The following is an 11,502-nucleotide window of genomic DNA, read 5'->3' as shown; positions in this document are numbered from 1 at the left end:
TACGTAGCATTTTAAAATCAAGAGTGAAACAAATGACTCATTAAAAATTGGAGTAACAGTAGTCTTCTCGTTTCTTGGTTTGTCTTAGGAGCCTCGCTGATGCACAAATGTGTAGAGTCTAGCGATACAAGGCCAGATCATTCACGAGTATCAAGTGCTCTTAAAAGACCATTAGTCACTCTAATGCGCACAGTCTCAGTACTGTGATGCAAACCTGACTGAAATGTTCCATAAATGTAGTTTTGCCTCAACACTTGGAGGAGTTGTAAAGGAGTTCTGCAATAAAAGGACATTTTTAAATTCTGGGTTGTAATCGATGCATTATGATGGATCAAGGCCGGGTAATCTTAATGAGGGGTTGCAGAGGGGCAGTCTTCCAATATTGTGAGACGCAGCCAAAGGATAAAGAACTGTTAATTATTGAGAGCAACCAAGGGCCACATGCATTACTTCACAGAGAAATGTAGGAGGCGTTATATGTTTGGGGCTTGAGGAGCGTTTGAGAGTGATCAAGAAGAGACTGGCTTAAAACTGAATGAAGTCACACGGTTGGGGCAGGGGCATCAATAAATGACTTTTTTTTTTAAATTGCTAGGGTGCACAGATTAACAAGTATAGGATTTTAAAGATGTTCCACATTGAAAGAGCCCTGGGTCTGTGCTTATTGTGAATTGTAGAACTCAGGCAGGCCACTGTTATTTCTGGAGAGGAAACACGCATATTGGACACACTCACAGCATGGTTGCTATATAATTTGGTCCCCACTGAAAGCTGTTTTTGCAATCTGTGTATCAAATGTCAGCATTTCAACCCCACAGAAAGGAGATAAGGCCATTCAGCGAAACTAGAGGCCAAACGCGCAGCCCACAAGTCCCCATTACATTAGGACACAATCAATGCATTAATTACAATTCGCTTACCCCTCATCTGCCACATTTTCCACTTGCTTTGTACTTTATTTATTCTCTTAATTTCTTATCTGTAGCCTCATTCGTTCCTGTGTATATAAAGATTCTTTATGTGAGATTTATTGACATGTGTCTCTGAAGCCAGTACATACTCATGCTTTAACGCGTTATACTTTTACTCTCACGTTTATGTTGTTTGCATACTGAAATATCTTTGTCTGCCAAGGATTAACATATAAAATGACAATGACATTAATAACATTGAAATAAAGGGTCTGTATTCCGGACATCATATTCTGGAGAGGAACGTGTTTTTCAAGCAGCCTGTTAAATGTCTTTCTCCCTGACTCTTGTTTCTCCCTCCACCCTGAAGCACTGTGCTGAGCAGCATTTGCAACAACACACAGGAGACCTGTTAAATATCAGCATGCTTTAAAACCTACGCCATCATCCCCGTCGCCCCAAAAACCAGGATCACAGGACATAATGACTACTGTCCCGACACCCTGTCTTCTGTGGTTATTTTGGTACATTTTTGATATTTCTAATATTTAATATTGCACTGTGTTAATTGTTATACAGAAGGTCCATAATGATGTTGCTCTAGGTGCATCACAGTGTAAAGCAAACAACAGGGGAAGTGGCAAGGGTTTCAAACTGACACTTCCCTTGTGGTTGTGCAGCTGCAGAAAATTCTGCTAATGCGTCTTCCATTTGGCAGGCTTCAGGACACTCCTAGTAGGCCTCCTGATGTTGTCATACTGGAACATCTGGAGCTGCAAAGCCTTGCATATCTATGAAAGTCAAAAAATATTTTTGGGAAATGTTCATTGAAAATGTTCACAAAAGCAATACTCTTCCAGTTGGACAAAAGATGCACCAGTGAAACGTGGCTGCTGATATCTGAAAGGTTGCCAACTGGGAAACTTCCAACAAAGGGTTGGCTATGCCACTGATTATACTTTCGGCAAAGCCGAGTGTGTGAATGCCACATAAGTACCCATTTGATGTCGCTGCCCATCATAGTTTGGTTTCAGCCCTGGACAGGTGGTCAAGAGCTCTCTGAGGCAGGTCAAACAATGGAGACCTTGAAACAAACATAAGTATAACATCAATTATTATAGCTTTCCAAAATCCTTTTTCAAACTTCTGATGAGTCTTAGTACCATGCAGCCAACTTATTAAACTTTCAAAATGTCTGATTCCTCGATGACAACAGAGTCAGCAGGACACATTAAGTCCCGAGCTTCAGCTTAGAACCTGAGGAACAGAAAAGGGGTCTCCTGAATCAAGACAAGATCTCTTGCTTGGTCTGAAACCAGGGCCCTTTATACGTATTGAAGTCTTTGAAACATCTGGGTTGCTGGACACTGTTGACCTGGGTGCCTAATGATGGGATCACACTGAACTCAAAGCAAATGGCATGGTGCGAGCACACAACATTTGTGTCATATAGAAATATATCAACTCGAGCAAGAACTCGGGTGACGCTGTGTTCCTAAAGTCTCATTACAAATGGAGGAATAAAATGCAGTAATCTGTGGTCACCCAGAGCTCTGCTACCTCATATGTGACCTCAGATTGTAGATTTCTGGACATTTGTAATCTTGCTTTAAAAATCCTTAAATTCATCATCCCTCCCCACTGCTTATACCTTGCTGTGAATATTCCTGTCCCACCGGGTCTCTCCTAAACACAAAATATCAATATCTCAATATTGGCAGATGGTGGGTTTGTTACTACTTGGTCACCTTGCTTTTTTCCCTGTTCCCTTTAAATAAGACAATTTCCACATGGCAAGGCTTTCCACATAAATGGAGAACAACTCATTAACCTTTTCTATGCCAACCCCCCCCCCCCCCCCCCCCCCAACACACACACACACACACACACACACGCACAGCACAGATCCATTGTCAAACTCTCCATTGCCTCTGGTTTACACGGACACGGCCTCCTTGCTCCTCTGTGAAAGGATCACATTCACCTCGACTGGTTTTGTAATAAGAAACAAAGGAAAATCACTATTCTCATTATTACAGTATAGATTAACATGGCTCCGTTGCCATGGTTGTTGCACTCTGCCTTTGTACCTCGGTTTGTTGTGGTCTGTACTCCAGACTGCCAAGTTGGTCCAAATTGTAAACACTCTCACGTTGAATCCAAGGTGAGAAGGTCCGACTCATGAAAGGTCAAACGCTATATATGCCAGGAATGATGAAGTACTGATTAAGTGTATAGGCCTATATGTGTTTGTGCGAGACAGAGAGAGAGACACACACACACATAGAGACTTCTGAGTGGTGGATATTACACTTGTCATGGTAACTCAACCTCTGGCTGACTCTCTCTAATGAAGCTCGTCTTCAATCTACCCAAATTCTCCCATGTGACCCCCCTCCTCCGTGACCTCCATTGGCTCCCTGTTGCATCCAATTCAAAACAATGACAAATGTCGCTCAGCAAAGTCCCGACTCTTCCCTGTTCATGACGCAGTTCCAGCCCCCCCCCCCCCTTACCCATAGCACTTTGATCATAGCATTGTTGTACTTGCTACTTTAGCTACTACTTTACTTAGATGAGGACCTAACACTTGTTTCTACTTTTTCGCTCTATCGGCATATGTTGTGGTTACTTTCTTTAGACAAACGTACTTACTGTAAGTCACTTTGGACAAAAGCGTCTGCTAAATGCCCTAAATATAAATATAGTGCAAGTTCAATCATCAAACTGAGGCTATTTTATTTATTTACACTTTTTACTGACTCTTTCAGTTAAACCAATCAGATTTGCCACAATATATCAATAAAAACAGCTACTCTTCCTGAATCCCTTGGTCAATAGATGCATAAAGCTCTCAACGGATAGTGTTAAAAGAGGCCGCATCTCCCCCGCAAAAGTTGGTGAAAGGCAAGCAGATCCAGCGTGGAGCAGCTGTAAGAAGATTCGCAAAAAAAAATCACAGGAAAGTGAATAAAGTCACAGATACGTACCCCATTCCCACAATCCAGGAAATACTGAAGAGTCTCTCAGGTGCTGCTGTCATCTCTCCTCTTCTCTGGACTCAATTAGCAGGTACTGTTTATCATTCCATAACATCACAAACATTAAGTGCTGATTGCCGGGTGGAGATGGACCCTGAGGTGTGAGAAGTCACAGCCTTCATCAGCTCTCTGGGTCTGTTCCCATTTCAAATCATGCTGTTTCGACTGAATACCCCAGCGACATTCCAAAGGCTAATGGAGAAAGCACTAGAAGGATTAAAAGGGGTCATCTGTGTGTATACCCATATGAAACCATCAACGTCTCTCAGTCCTGGGAACAGCATTTCTATGATCACCATGACACAAAATACTGGTTGTGTGTGGGACATACTTTGGATACCACTGGAGTTTGTGTTGATTGAGACAAAACTGAAGCTGTACAACTTCCCATTTACCACCAACCTGACGACCATACAGAGGTTCCTACCGTTGGGTATCAATGCTTTGTTCCAAATTCCCAAGCAGATTGCTGAGCCACGAAATACCTTAAAGAAAAAAGTAGTGCATTCCCTCTACATGTTTTGATACACTGGTCAATCCATTGACTTTGAGTAGTACTGGTCCAGCAGTCTGACATCTCACATGAGAAAATCTGTAAGATCGTCTTTTCACCTTGGTGACAGATCACACCACTCTTCTGTGGGTGTTTGAAACTACCATCCATCCATCATCAACCATGTATCCTGTATTCAGGGCTTCCGGGGACACCTACATGTCTTTGGACTGTGGGACAAAGCCAGAGAACCCGGAGAGAATACACAGGGAGAACATGCAAACTCCACAAAGAAGGAACCCGAACCCAAACAGGGAATCAGTTCCTTATGGGACCCTCTTGCTGTGATGTGACAGTGCTACCCACTACACTATTGTGCAGCCCTGTTTGAAACTACCAAATCACCAAATTACCTTCCAAAGATTAATGACTGCGGTAACAAAGATTTATCTAATGCACAATGTATCGATCACAAAAGCCAGCAGCCTTGTAAACATTATTGTCCTTTTTATTGGGCCCCATATTCAGCAAATCTGCAATGATTCTTTTGCTTACTTCTTGCACGTCGGACACTGCACGTCGGACAATATGGTCAGCAGCACCGGAGCACCACAGGGGACTGTGTTCTCTCCCGTCCTCTTCACCTTGTACACATCTGACTTACAGTACAACTCTGGGCTCTGCCACATGCAGAAATATTCAGATGGCACTGCGATAGTTGGCTGTATCAAGGATGGACAGGAGGGGGAGTACAGGAGCCTGGTTGAGGACTTTGTGAAGTGGTGCAGGTCCAACCACCTGCAGCTGAACACCTCCAAGGAGATGTTGGTGGACTTCAGAAGGAAGAAACCACATCTCCAACCTGTGTCCATCGAGGGGGTCGATGTGGAGGTGGTCAAGACATACAAATATCTGGGGCTGCAGCTGGACGACAGATTGGACTGGACAGCAAACATGGACTCTGTCCACAGGAAAGGACAGAGCCGTCTGTACTTCCTGAGAAGGCTGGGGTCCTTCAACATCTGTAAAAAACTGCTGCGGATGTTCTACCAGTCTGTGGTGGCCAGCGTCCTCTTCTACGCTGTGGTTTGCTGGGGAGGAAGCAGCAAGAAGAGAGACGCAGCCCGACTGGACAGACTGGTGAGGAGAGCTGGCTCAGTGGTGGGCACAGAGCTGGACTCTCTGGTGACAGTGGCAGAGAGAAGGACCCTGGACAAACTGCTGTCCATACTGGACAACACCCACCACCCTCTGCACAACACCTTCATCAGGCAGAGAAGTGTGTTCAGTGGTAGACTACTGTCCCAATCCTGCTCCACCAACAGACTTAAGAACTCTTTCGTCGCCCTGGCCATCAGACTATACAACAGCTCTCAGTGATGGCAGGAGGCACAATAGACAATAGACAATGGTCACTTGGTCACTGTAATATAGTTTATAGTTGTATAAAACATTTTATTCCTAGTCACTTTCTATTTTATATAGCTTTTGTATAGATTCTAATGTATGTTTAATGTATGCTCTGTATGTTATTGCTACTGGATGCTTGAATTTCCTTCGGGATCTATCTATCTATCTATCTATCTATCTATCTATCTATCTATCTATCTATCTATCTATCTATCTATCTATCTAGATTTCTTTACAATGAGGGATGGAGAGAAAGGTCAAGTCACTTATGTCTAACTGTCCAAAGAATAGGATACATGCAGCCACCTCCTACCACGTGTCCACAAGATGTTTCAGATCTTTATATCCACTTATTATCTTGTTCATTAAGTGGAAATAAGGAGGATATTCAGAATATCACTATGGTAACCTTGGCTACAAAAGGGAACCATTGTTCTTCCATGGTTCCTTTGATGTAGACTTCCGGCATATATGTTTACATATCTGATTATTTTGATAAAAGGTCTTCTGGTGACTGAAATTGAGGTTATTTGAAATCAGAGGCCTGAATAATAATTCATACATAACGGATAATATGATGTCAATCACATTTTTAACAGCCATTTCCCTGCGTTTGAACATTTTCAAGTAAAATTTTGAACATCTTCCATTTGCTTGAACAATGAGGAAAAAGTACAAACAAGCAGGACATCAAACAGGATTTTCGAGTGAAATTTTGAACATCTTCCATTTGCTTGAACAATAAGGAAAAAGTACAAACAAGCAAAACATTAAACACACTGATAGGATAGTGGCTGCTGAAACATTGTGAGTTACTTCCACCTAGTGGTAAGGATTGAACAATGACGAAAACTGGACTGAATGAACGTTAGTAATATCACTCTAATGAGAGCAACCATCAAAAATCAGTACTTTTACTTTGATAATACTGCCACAGCAACATGTGAAACCGTGCTGAGCTGAGACTCATCTGTCAGTTTTCTTATCCGTCTCTTATCTCCTATGATTCTCACCATTAAGCCTACCATTCAATTCAATTGTAGACTTATAGCTGATTTTGTAACACATTTTCTATATGACGTATTTGTTGTTTTTCTTATTTATAATATACTAATGTTTCTATATGGTGTACAGGAATTATACTTTAGTTTCTAACCATGAACAACATGTTTTGGCAGTACTGTATTTAATTATGGTAATGTCCATAATAATTGTAATAACAAAAGGAGAACACATAGAGCCCATATCACAAGTATATAATAATATAGGAGTTCTGCATCTCATGATATATTATCTCACAATTCAGATCTCAAAATTCTTTAAAAAAGCTCAAATTCAATGACCCACCCTAAAGCATTTATGGTCTATTTGACTCTAAATGGACCATCATTTACAAAATGAACATCATGCTGTATTGAAGGAGACTTGACACTATGGATTGAGATCATAAACTCATGTTTAACATGAGTTTATGGTCTCAATCAGTAATACTGAAATAATACATCAAGTGAGAAGTAGGGTCATTTTCTCAGACTTCCATGTAATCAAACTTCTTTTTGCAACCAGAGTCGCCACCCCGTGATGGCCAGCATAGTGAATGCACGATTAAGGCACTTCAGCCTGGGCTTCACTTTTGAGGAACTGGAGGTTTCTGCCTAAAACGACCACACAGAGACGGAGAGTGACTTCATTCTCTGCTCAGATAGACATTTCTCCACTATATCTTTACAAAGCATATTATTTGTTTGGTGCATTAGCACAACTGAATTCCAAATGTAGCACCTTTTTAAAAACGATCTCGGGGAAAATAATGCAGAAAAGAAATGTATGCAGTACATTTCTGTAGAATATATACTGTTTGAAAGCTTCAATGAAATTAACTGGCCAGCCTTTTTATTGTTCCTCTGTCATGTCTCATCCGTTTGCACTGTTTAAACCAAATATTTGCTCTTGTCATCTTCTGATGACCCACAGTTCAAGTGTGTGGCTTAATAATGCCTGCATGTTTGTGGCAGGCAGGCTTCATAAAACACGTCAGCAAGGAACCAGAGCAACAGTGGAACTTACGAGTCGTGATGCGTCAGTAGTCAGGGAAACGCATCCTCTTTATCCAGTCAGCTTCAGTTTTGGAGTGCCTTTTGCTGCTGGAGCACAAGGCAATAGTGTGGGCAATTTAGATTGGCAATGATCCAGGCAACGGAACAAGGGAGGGAGGGAGAAGACAAATGAGTATATAATATTGCATCAACTTTCAACACTTTAACATATTAGCCTATTTTAACTTATTCTCTTTAAATTCTCTTAAAATATCACATTTTTCCCCCCATAATGTAGGACATTGTTCTTCTCTCCACCAGATGTTCTTGGGGAGATCATGTGCAATCAGGTTTTATACGTATGTGTGTCTTTCTACTGGACATAGCAGCCTAATATTTTCTGTGCTTTATGACTGCATGCTCAAGGAATAATAACACTCCCATGGCTGATGTGATTCTAAATTTCCATACAAAACTTTTATACCGTTATTGAACGCGGAGTCCTCACTCCTGTAGTTCACCATTTATGGCAAGTAGCTGGTCCAAAAACAAGCTTGCAGGGCACATTTTTGGGCTTTGTTGTGGCTCAAAAACTGACATTAACAGAAAAGTGTGGACTCATTATGAATCATCATCTGCTGATTACTTCCATACCTAATGTGTTATGATCCACTAAAATATGGCATGATACCAGATGAATAATTCCCCTTTTGCTTTTTTTTTTTATATCTGTGTCGCCATCTTGGGGAAGAAGGAAGGAAAGAACCCAAAAGTTTTAAATACATTTTGTGGGTTTGAACAATGCTCGGCCACCTACAGTTTGTTCTGTGTTCTTTTCTTTCTTGTTTTGTTTGTTGTTTTTCCCGTATCGTGTTGTCATGTAATTTATCCGTTTCTGTCCTCAGAAGTATTTCTCACACACACACACACACACACACACACGACGTAATCCACTGTCCAGCCATTGTTATTAGAAAACACTTGACATCTTTGAATCATTCCATAAAAAGATAATTGATTTCAAGTCCACTGCTTTTTTAAAAAAAAAAGAAAAAAATACATACAGTACCAAAAACAAAATAAAAAAGAATAAAAATCATTTAACAGAGTGGTTCGTCAAAGCTGGGGATTGGTTAAAAAGCACAACTAGTAGGATTTACACTTCCACTTGGAGATCAAACTCGCCAACATCAGCTGGAGGGTTTCAAGGTCAATTGTTACATGAGCAGAGTACATGACAACAACAGGCAACATACAGTAGGCTGTCAACTTGCGTTTCACGATCACAAAAACAATAAAGACAAGAGAAGGAGTTTTTGTGGACAAAGGACGGCTGGAAAGCCAGGGGCAGCATTCCTTTTATCATCGCACGGTGAATACAAAAACAAAAACACAAATATAAGTGCGGAAATATTATAAATAAATTATTTGCATAAATAAGATCAATGATGAAAAAAAGGTGTTAGACAAGGCTGCTTTGGCACATTTTGTACTTACAGTACTCAGATAATTAGGTCCAAATCACGGCTAATATGTTTACTATGCCAATTGTTTGTTGCCCTTGGCAACTCCAACTTACAAGCTTCTTCCCATAGTATCCCTCTAAAAGGCAAAGTAGCACCAGTATTTCACATTAGCAGAATACCGTCACTTAATTCCTGTGGAATCGCATTTTGAATCTCATTTCATCTGGCTGTAAAGGTTGATGCCGCAAGTCATGTTTCCAATCACCGATCATAGTTGTTTTCTAACGCGATACTTTGAAATGCGTGTATGTATATATATATATATACATATATTGCCAAAAGTATTCACTCAGCCATCCAAATAATTGAAATCAGGTGTTCCAATCACTTCCATGGCCACAGGTGTATAAAAGCAAGCACCTAGGCATGCAGACTGTTTCTACAAACTGTTTCTACAAATGTAAAAAAAATTTGTGGAAGAATGGGTCGCTCTCAGGAGCTCAGTGAATTCCAGCGTGGTTCTGTGATAGGATGACACCTGTGTCCAGTCGTGAAACTTCCTCACTCCTAAATATTCCAAAGTCAACTGTCAGTGGGATTATAACAAAGTGGAAGTGATTGGGAACGACAGCAACTCAGCCAAGAAGGGCAAGGCCACGTAAAATGAAGGAGCGAGGTCAGCGGATACTGAGGCACATAGTCCACAGAGGTCACCAACTTTCAACAGTCAATTGCTACAGACCTCCAAACTTCATGTGGTCTTCATATTAGCTCAAGAACAGCATAGAGAGCTTCATGGAATGGGTTTCCATGGCCGAGAAGCTGCATCCAAGCCATACATCAGCAAGTGCAATGCAAAGCGTCGGATGCAGTGGTGTAAAGCACGCCACCACTGGACTGTAGAGCAGTGGAGACACCTTCTCTAGAGTGACGAATCACGCTTCTCCACCTGGCAATCTGATGGACAAGTCTGGGTTTGGTGGTTGCCAGGACAATGGTACATGTCTGGCTGCATTGTGCCACGTGTTAAGTTTGGTGGAGGGGGATTATGGTGTGGGGTTGTTTTTCAGGAGCTGGGCTTGGCCCCTTAGTTCCAGTGAAAGGAACTCTGAATGCTTCAGCATACCAAGAGATGTTGGACAATTCCATGCTCCCAACTTTGTGGAACAGTTTGGGGATGAACCCTTCCTGTTCCAACATGACTGTGCACAAGGCAAGGTCCATAAAGACATGGATGAGAGAGTCTGGTGTGGATGAATTTGACTGGTCTGCACAGAGTCCTGACCTCAACCCGATAGAACACCTTTGGGATGAATTTAGTGTGGAGACTGAGAGCCAGGCCTTCCCGTCCAACATCAGTGTGTGACCTCACACATGCTCTTCTGGAAGAATGGTTAAACATTCCCATAAACGCCTTCCAGAAGAGTTGAAGCTTTTATAGCTGCAAAGGGTGGACCGACGTCATTAAGAATGGGATGTCACTTAAGTTCATATGCGAGTCAAGGCAGGTGAGCGAATACTTTTGACAATATAGTGTATGTTAATGGGAAGATGGTTACAGCCGATGAGCTACAACTGCTTCGTCCACTTGGGACTTTCTCCATTCCATCGCAGCACCGTAGAGACAGCTTGAATTATTCATGGCTCAAATTCTAATGAGTGCAGATTTCCTTCAACCCTACACGCTGATTTCAGCGATTCTAAAGAAAGTCGTTCAATGCGTGGCAAACTTTTGCCATGTTAAACATTGATGTTACCAGGCCTTTTTTTTTTTCTCTCAACACATACTTTCAAATCTTCTCAGTGCTTTGGTGTTGTATTCGTTTTAAAGTGCAGCTATGCAATTGCTATGGAAGAGAAGCATCAAAGCACTTTCTACTAAACTTCGGCAACTAGAGCCCATATACAGTATTATTAGATCTATTTCATGTAGATCATCGATGCATTGCGCTACTATAGTAATTTTAAATGCGAGCCAGTTAATGGTCACACATCTTGTGTCCAAATGGCAATCAAAAATACACATGTGCTTTTCTAATTGAAAATATATTTGTGCTGCTTTACTGTGACCAATAGACTATATTGACATCATTTTAATATAAGTGCCTTTGGATACTCTCGGCTTAAAATATGACATATGAAATG

This window comes from Eutrigla gurnardus, assembly GCF_963514095.1.
Source record: "Eutrigla gurnardus genome assembly, chromosome: 8".
NCBI classification, from domain to species: domain Eukaryota; kingdom Metazoa; phylum Chordata; class Actinopteri; order Perciformes; family Triglidae; genus Eutrigla; species Eutrigla gurnardus.
The sequence above is the reverse complement of the archived record's forward strand: the minus strand, read 5'-3'. Positions refer to the sequence as shown.